Source organism: Sapajus apella, unplaced genomic scaffold (genome assembly GCF_009761245.1).
Source record: "Sapajus apella isolate SASKATOON/1434 unplaced genomic scaffold, GSC_monkey_1.0 scaffold139, whole genome shotgun sequence".
NCBI classification, from domain to species: Eukaryota; Metazoa; Chordata; class Mammalia; order Primates; family Cebidae; genus Sapajus; species Sapajus apella.
Window position 1 is genome coordinate 1,794,142 of NW_022437079.1, and position 8,710 is coordinate 1,802,851.

The following is an 8,710-nucleotide window of genomic DNA, read 5'->3' on the forward strand; positions in this document are numbered from 1 at the left end:
ATCCATTGGCTCCATTTCTGTTCAGCCCCTGAATCCTCTTCCTAAAGCAAGCCCCCGGCCACATCACTCCCCTTCTTAAAACCCTTAAGTGGCTTCTCGCTGCCAACCAAATAAAGTCTACGTCAGTCTTGCCCAAGAGAACTTTCTGAGACGAAGAGAAATGCTTTCTACCTTTGCTGTCCAATATGACGGCCGCCAATGGTTACTGAACATTTGACAAGTGGCTTGTGCAACTGAAGACCTGAATTTTTTATTTTACCTCAAGTATAGTAATTTACCATACAGTGAAGGTCTACTTGCTTAACATAATCTACATTTCCTTAAGTGATCTCTAGAACATCGGGTCTCAGCCGATATTTGAATCAACTGGGAAGATTTTTTTTAAATCCCAATATTCAGTCACCTCTGGGGGTCGGACACAGGCAGTGGCCTTTTTAAAGCCCCGCAGGTGATTCTTCTGTGCACATGAGGCTGGAAATCATTGCGCTAGACCCTGCCTGTCTCTCCACACACACTTCCAGACACATGCCTCCTACCCAGCTCCAAACAATCCAACTGTGCAGCCATCTGCATTTTCCTAAGAATTCAATGCCATTTGATGCCTTCATGTCCTTATCCACATTCTGCTTCCTCTGCCCAGAATGCTCTCATCTACCCGGTTTAGGAGGGCACCCAAATTTGGGGGTTAGAGGCCTGGATGGTGATATCACTAAGCAGTCTGTGGGATGAGGTTTGGATGGGGAACGCTCCTGGGTAAGACAGGATTGAGTCCCCCAGGAGTGCCAGGTGGGATGCTGAAACATTACGTGCCCAGATAGGACAGGACGCCACAGCAACCTCCACCCAAGGAAGAATGTATAAGGAGCAAAACAACTCTGGGTGGCCAAGCCTCCCCAGAAAAGCTAGGTGCCTTGGTTAGCTTTTCCAGTTAACTAGCCTGCAGCCTCCTAATTCATAAAGCAGGGATAATTACGGTATCTACTTCATAGCATGGTTACGGGAATTGGGGGAGCTGATACACATTAAGAGCTTTGGATGGCATCTAGCACATGAGAAGCATGTCATACACATCACTATCGCTGCTAGTATCGTGGACAGAGCTAAGAGCCTATAAACATTTCATAATAGAGTGTTGTATAGGCAAACTACATTGAACGTTGCAACGTCTCATATGCTGTATGTGCTTAGCACTTTATTATCTCACTTAATCCTCACAATAGCAATGATGTATTATGGATACGATTATCATTATCCTCATTTTACTGATGAGGGCATTGAAGCTCAGAGTGGTTGACGCCTTGCCCCAAGGTCACACAGCCAATACGTGATAGTGCCAGAATTTGAATTGGTTCCAAAGCCTGTCTATTTCTCAGATCTTTCACTTCATTGACTCTTCACGAGTCTGTAAATTGGGACTCTTCCTCATTCTATCGATGAGGACATGGGCTCAGGAGAGTCACAGCAAGTTGCCCAAGACGACACAGCAAGGAAGAGACAGGTAGAGTGGTGTTCAGACGGAAGGCTGACTTCAGAGCTGCTGGAGACCTGCAGCGCCTCGCATCTTCACAAAGCTTGCGCAAGCTGTTTACAGAGACCTGAAGCCGTTTGGAGCACTGCCTACAAAAGGAAGTAAGGTTTCTGCCTTTGTCATCCAACCATTGCCATGGTCTTTGCATGCTTTTAGCAATTAATCACCACTATCAATTTCCACTATTACCCGGCTCATTACATTTCTTCTTTCATGTCGATTGCTGGCCCTGGAGCAGGCTGTAGTTCTGAAAAGGGGCAGCTAAACCCACTGCAAAGGCATGCCCCCGCACAGCCACCTGCCGTCCAATCTGGTATCATGGGAAACCACCCAAGGCCTGGCACTAGGACTGCTCAGTGCAATTAAATGCCTGCATCTCCCAGCAGCCACACCTGGGGGACCTGATGAAGAGACACCTAGTAGATAGAGCCAGCCGTCAGCCACTTAGAAACACTTAGAGACTCAGGGTATGGGGAGCCCTGGACAGGGAGTCCGGAGACCTTTGTCCAGTCCTTACTGCTGATGACACTGTGTTCTCACCACTGACTCCCAGCCCCTGATACTGCCCCGGACTGCCCGCCCTGGGGCTTAGCATCCACACGCTCACATGCAGCTTTGTGGGGAAGTAAGTAAAGGGATGCTTTTACACCCTTTTTACTGGGTATGTAAGTGCTGACCTTTGAGCCAGCCATGCCACCCTCAGTGCACTCTAAGAAGCAGTCCTCTTCCCCATCCTGTGTCCTGGCCTCCGGACTGTGTAACGCCACATGCGCTTAGATGCAAATCCCAGCAGAAAACGTAGCCTCTGAGCCACTCCGCATTCCTGCTGACCTCCTGATATGCTGGGGAAGCACTGGCTGAGTAGACAGTTGGAATTTCATTCTTGGGACCGGAGCTGGGCCTGCAGGGCAGCCCCCGATCCTGGAGAGCTGCAGGGATGCATGTGGAAGGCAAATCTGTGTGCCTAAGGCCGGCCTGGAGTGAAGAGGAGCGAGGCCAAGGACAGCAGCTAGGAGAGGAGCCAGTGGATTCTTGTGTCGCCACGTCTGCGTTCCTCAGCACTTTAGGCTCTGGGTCGGGGTGCAGCTTGGGGGCAAAGGCATGTAAAGCCCATAGCATCGCAGAGCCAGTGGCCAAGGAGGAGGATGTGGGGGCAGGGGAAACTAATCTTTAGAAAGGGAACAGCTGATCCATTCCACGGCAGGACCTAGAGAGGGGCCACCTGCCAGCCCGGCATGGTGTCACGGGAAGCACCATCTCTGCCTTGCTCCAGAAGAAATTGCTGGACGTCCCCAGGGGCCCAGCAGAGGGCTGGCAGAAGAGGGTGGGCGCTCTGGGGTCCAGAGCCAGATATGGTCCCAGAAGAGCCAGACATGATGACCCAAACTGAAACAGGGGCTTCTAAGCAGGTCCTGTGAGGGTGCACACGGGCCTGGGACCTGGGACTCTGAGGTCAGTGTGATCCCAGGGAAGACTCAAGTCTGGGGCAGCCAGGGAGCTCAGCAGGGCGACACGCAGGGAGACAAGCTGAAAGGTTTGGCTCAGAAACGCAGCAGGGTGGTGCGTACAGGCAGCCCCTTCAAGGAGTTGGGGAGAGAGAGAAGCAGCAGCTAACCCCCGCCATCCACCGACTAACACTCTGGATACAACGCCCATTCTGCACAAGGAGAGAAGGGCCTGATGAGGAGGAGTCTCTAACACCATGGGGGCCCTGCAAGGTCAGCGCCTCGTTTGGGGTTGAAAAGGAGCGTGGTTTTCGCGCAGTTCAGCTCTGGAGCCTGGCAAAGGGAAAGACTCACCCAAGGTCACCCTGCAGGTAGGCAGCGGAGGCAGGAGGGTCACACGGTGCCTCCACAGCACCTGGTGGCCTCCGCTCTAACAACACGGAACGGGGAGTGCTGTTTTCTCTCACACTTGGACACTAGCCTCCTAAGCACCACGTGCCCCAGGCTGCCTTGCATAGAACGTTCCCCCATCACATTGCTGATGATTTGTCTTGTAATCATTCCTATTAATTTTACCTTTGAAAGGCGTCTAACATAGTCAGTCACATGTAATGGAGTCCTCTTCAGATTCTGCAAGGTCTTTTGAATCCCTCTTTGGCAAATAAGGAAGTGGAGGTTCAGACAGGCTAGGTAACTTGCTTAAGGTCACATAGCTAATCAGTAGCAGAGCCAGCATTCAGACCCTTTGCCAAGACCCCACCGAAGCGAGTCAGCAAGTCTATAGACTTTCACCCACCCGTGAGAGTCCACGGCTGTCTGTTTCTGGCCCCATCCTAGTCATGCAGACGACAAGAGAACGGGCTTTCGGTTTCTCCTTTTAAAAACTGCTAACTTTAGTCTTAAAAGACAAACGCCCTGAAGCTGACCCAACAGAATGCTGAAAATCGCAGGGGGAGAGGCAAGGCCCTCGGCTCTGCAGGCCTCCCTGCTAAAATGAATCAGCACCAGCTAGACCTCCCTCCAGTTCAAGATGAGATCATCCCCCGAAACAGGAAGCACTGCCTCCCACCAGACCAGTGCGTGCATTTTCTCCGGAGCAGGGATGGGGGTGGCCAGCCCAGGGGTCTGCACTGCAGAGCTTTGGGTCTTTCCCCAAGGGAGCTACAGATATAGCAGGTGCTGAGGTCTTCATGAAATCCGCACTGAGCCTGGCCTTCACGCGGAGACAGGTCCACAGAGCCTCAGTACAAATCTCACACAGAGCGTACAGTGACGAAAGAAGGGCCCCCCTTCCAGAACCGAAGCATGCATGAACTACGAGGATTCCTGTTAAGAACCCAGGTCAGAGGCTGTGAAATGAGAAGGATAAGCAAGAAAAACATACGCCTCCTTGGGGAGTTTGAACTCACAGATTAATCCCTGGGCATAGGCGCCCGGTACAGATTAGCCCAATTCAAACCGACAAAAAATTATGGTAAAGATGTTTCCTCTGCTGAAAAGTGTTTTTGTCATTTGTCTCTTTACATTTTGAGATTTGATCTCTAATTCTAAAGCAATCCATGTTATTTAATTTAAAAAAATGTAAACATAAACTATACAGAGCAGCATTCACTCAAATCAAAATTAAGCATGTTTGCTAATCCCACCATTTTGTTTAGTCTAAAGAAGTGAATGCGTCACCCCTCTCCTTGCTGGCAGCAACTATTTACTTCCTGGTGATTCCTTCCGGGCCTTTGTCTCTGTTTAAATAAACACATGTTGACATATGCAATAAACAGTAATGATCAAAGCATTCTAAGTATCTTCCTTACGTAAGAAAGAATAATAAGAATGTTAAATAAGAAGAAAAATTCTAATGTTTTAAAATATAAATAGAAAGGGCACCCTCTCAGTGGACTGGCCCTGCGTAGCTGCCTGGCGCCCCGAGCCCTGCATCAGCAGCCAGCCGGGGCTGCAGGGAGTGGCTGTGACTCAGTCTGACCACTGACCCAGGCAGTCAGGGGAACGCAGGCAGGAAATGTCAGGAACCCATCAGGGGAATGGGGCTTATCAATGTGGCATCGGTACCTGCCTCTGGGGAGCTTCAAGAAGTGCTCTGCATCGAGCTGACAGGTCCATTCGTTATCAGCTCTGGCTGTATCTTACTGGACTGGCAACGCAGCCCCCAGCCAGCCAGAACACACACCCTGATAACACGATCCTGCAGGGTGTGACAGGACAGCGTGCCTTTCCTGACAGTCATAATAAATGCCAATTGCTGAGTAACAACAGCACAGGGCCTCTCGGGCTGTTATTCTCCTTAACCCCCTCACAACACTCCTGAAAGATAGGTAACTATTATTGACCCCACTTACAAACGGAGAAACTGAGGCTCGGAGGAGTGAAGTGACCAGCCCGAGATCACAGGAGGAGGGAGGAAGGCCACATTTTCATCACAGTCCTGTGGTCAGAGGCACAGGGCGTGGTATCATACTCTTCACGTTACCCCGCATGAAAGATCATTTTCTCCCCACTTCACAGATGAGGAAACTGAGACTCAGAGAAGTCAAAATCTGCATCCTCCCAACCAGAAAAGCCCTATTCTTCCCTTCTGGGGCCCAGCGTGGAGGCGGTGCTGGGAAATTCTGAGAAGGGCAGGTTGCATAACATCCTCGCTCTCCGCCAAAAGCTGCAAACGCCCACTTACCCCATTCACGAATCTGGGCAATGAGTGGTGGGAGTCAGGGAAAGATATTTTAAAAAATTATCTTCAGTCAGGGAATTTCACAGTATAATTATATAGTGAGGACACCGAATTAGCAGAAAGAGGGGACTGTCAAATGCAGCAGCCACACACCACTGCCTACATCCCCACGCTCGCAGCCAGCTCACAGCCTCCAGGGTGGGCTGGGGAACTCTCCCTCTAGATCCCAAATACACATGACTCTGACCAATAGAGAGACATCACCGGAAGACTCCACCAAGACCAGCGACCCCAATCCCTCACCTTATACATCGGGAAACTGAGGTCCCAGAGGAGAAGCTCCGTGATTGAAATCACACACTGATAGGCTCAGGGACTAAGGGCCGGTCCGCTAGCTCCAGCCCCTGCCTCCAGGCCCACCCAGCTCCTTCGAAGCCAAGAGACAGAAATAAACCATGCTTGGGCTTTTAGAGTCCAAAATAAATGCATGTACAGCTCTTTGCATTGTTACCATGGTTATAGATAACAAGGGCTGTGGCAAAGCACAGCAAATTAGTTAATGATGAGAGAGAAACTTCCAACAGTGACACATTCTGCATGAACAAACTGCTTTCCTGATTCAGTGGCAGGCTTGACCCTAGTGGCTGGGCAAATGTGTGTGGTGAGGGGGAGAGTCATTGCGGCGGAGGTGAGAGCAGGCATAGCCTGGAATTCGGGGTCTGACCCCTCCTTCCCCTCTCCTCCGCCACCCAACAGAATGTCAACAATGGAAGACTCACGTGACCTGTTTTGGTCTTGCTTCCCAGGCCGTCAGGAGAGGTGGTGGTTGTGTTCTCTCTGAGACCCACAGGGAGGCGGCAGCTGGTTCTTGGCAGGCTAAACGGTCAGCACTTGAGCTCAGGAGTTCAAGACCAGCCTGGACAACATAGTGAGACCCTAGCTCTACCAAAAACAATTTAAAAAATTAGCCTGGCATGGTAGCATGTGCCCGTATTCCCAGCTACTCAAGAGGCAGAGATGGGAGGATTGCTTGAGTCCGGAAGTTCGAGGGTGCAGCAGTGAGCCGTGATCATGTCATTGCATTCCAGCATAAGAGACAGAGCAAGTCCCTGTCTCAAAACAACAACAAGGGATTTGGCACGGCTAAAGACTTAAGTCTTCCAGGAGGCCTTGCTTGATCACTCAGTGAATTTCCTCTTTGTCCTCAAGCTCCTCAGGCACCTGGCTCCAGTCCTTACTGTGGTGCTTTGAAAAACTGGCTGCAGTTCTTCTCCCCGCTGTATCCACACCTCCTGGCAATGTGACTTAGCTGCTTCCCGGTGAAGAGAAAGAGGCCACTTCCCTCCCCTTGACTCCGGCCTGTCCTATTGACTCATTTTGACCAACAGAATGTATGGCTGTGCGATGAATACTGAGTCTTTTGTCTCTGACCCGGACTCTCGTGTCTTCTGCCAGAATCTATGAAACAGTCACACACTAACCTATTCGCATGTGAATAGGGTAAAAAGTCAAATCTCAGATCTCATGCAAACCAGCCTTGCTCTTGCCCTAAGACCATCGCAGTCTCTGTTCCCTCAGCCTGGATTATATTTCCCTCACCAATCCACATGGTTTACTCTCTAACTTCCTTCAAATCTGCATTAGTCCTGGTCCTCTGAGAAGCAGGTGCCGCAACGGATTAATCACGCGAGGCTTTTATTACGGGAAATGCCTTGCAAAAGGAAATAGGGATGGAGCAGAGGAAGTTGGGGGTTGTAGCGGGATCATGATGCAAGTCTGACCCAAAGGGAAGGAGAAAAGAGAGAAGGTAGAGTGGAAGCCTTCTCTAGAGCTGGGCAGGCTGAGGAAGTTTTGACAAAACCATCAGGGAGTCCCTGAGCTAAAGTGTGCTGATGAGGAAGTCCCACGTCTCCCAGGAGACATGCCCTTCACACAAAAGCAGTAATGAATTTCAAAATGAAATAGCTGTGGCCTTCCATCAGTTATGCTCCCTGTAGTAGAAGATCTTGCAAGACGCTTTATCGTGGCCACCAGAAGGCCTCTGCTGCGATGCCCAGGTCTTCCCGGATCACTCCATGTGGAACAGCAAGTCCCCCTCCGCACCCTGTCATTCTCTTTTGCTTTATGCTTTTTAATTGCTCTTATCACCACTGATTATATAATTACTTGCTTACTTTTAAATTTTCCCGTCTCTGGCCACTAAAAGGTAAACCTGATGGCAGCAGAAATTTTTGTCTATTTCGTTCTCTGCTATATCCTAGGACATTGAATGGTCCCTGGCTCTCAAAATAAAAAATGGCTAAATGAATGAGTGAACAAATAAATGAATCAAATAAAAAATGTTTCCTGATAGGTGCTGACGGGCCACTTTCAAACTGTGTCGGCCCCATGTTATAGGCTGAATATTTATGTCCTCTGAAAATTCATATGCTGAAGCCCCTATTCCCAATGTGATATTTGGAGATAGGGCCTTTGGGAGATGATTAAGGCCAGATGAGACAATGAGGGTGGGGCCCTCATGATGGAATTAGTGCCCTCATAGAATAGGCCAGAGTGTTTGCTCTTTCTCTCCACAAGCAGACGGAAGGCCATAGGAGCACACAGCAAGAAGGCAGCCATCAACAAGCCAGGAGGAGAGTCCTTAACAGAAATGAAATCAGCCAGCTCTTGATCTTGGACTTTCTCACCTCCAGAACTGTGAGAAATAAATGTCTGTTATTTAAAACACCTGGCATGTAGCATGTATTTTATTATAGCAGCCTAAGCTGACTAAGACACCCCAAGTTCAATGTCAGGTAACACTTATTAGTAAGTTTTCTTAGAACACAAGTCATGTTCCAAAATAAGCATGTCTTATTCTACATAACTTCGAATGTCAGCAGGAAGCGGGACCACCTTTCTTAGATGCTACTAGTTGACACCGAGACAGGAAATTGTATATTCGTAACTGGTAGTGACAAATATATATAGGGAAAGGAAGGGGACAATATCTTTGGTAGAGCATCTAATTTTCCATTCATTTAAATTTTCTGTCTCAAAAAATTCCCATCTCCT

At 49.3% G+C, this 8,710-nt stretch overlaps 1 long non-coding RNA gene across 1 annotated transcript; it reads left to right on the forward strand.

Moving 5' to 3' along the window:
* Window positions 1-1,268: 1,268 nt before the first annotated feature.
* LOC116540362 lies at window positions 1,269-8,380 on the forward strand. Its single transcript, XR_004264405.1, has 2 exons — window positions 1,269-1,629; window positions 8,237-8,380. It is a non-coding gene; the product is annotated as an uncharacterized LOC116540362 (long non-coding RNA).
* Window positions 8,381-8,710: the final 330 nt, after the last annotated feature.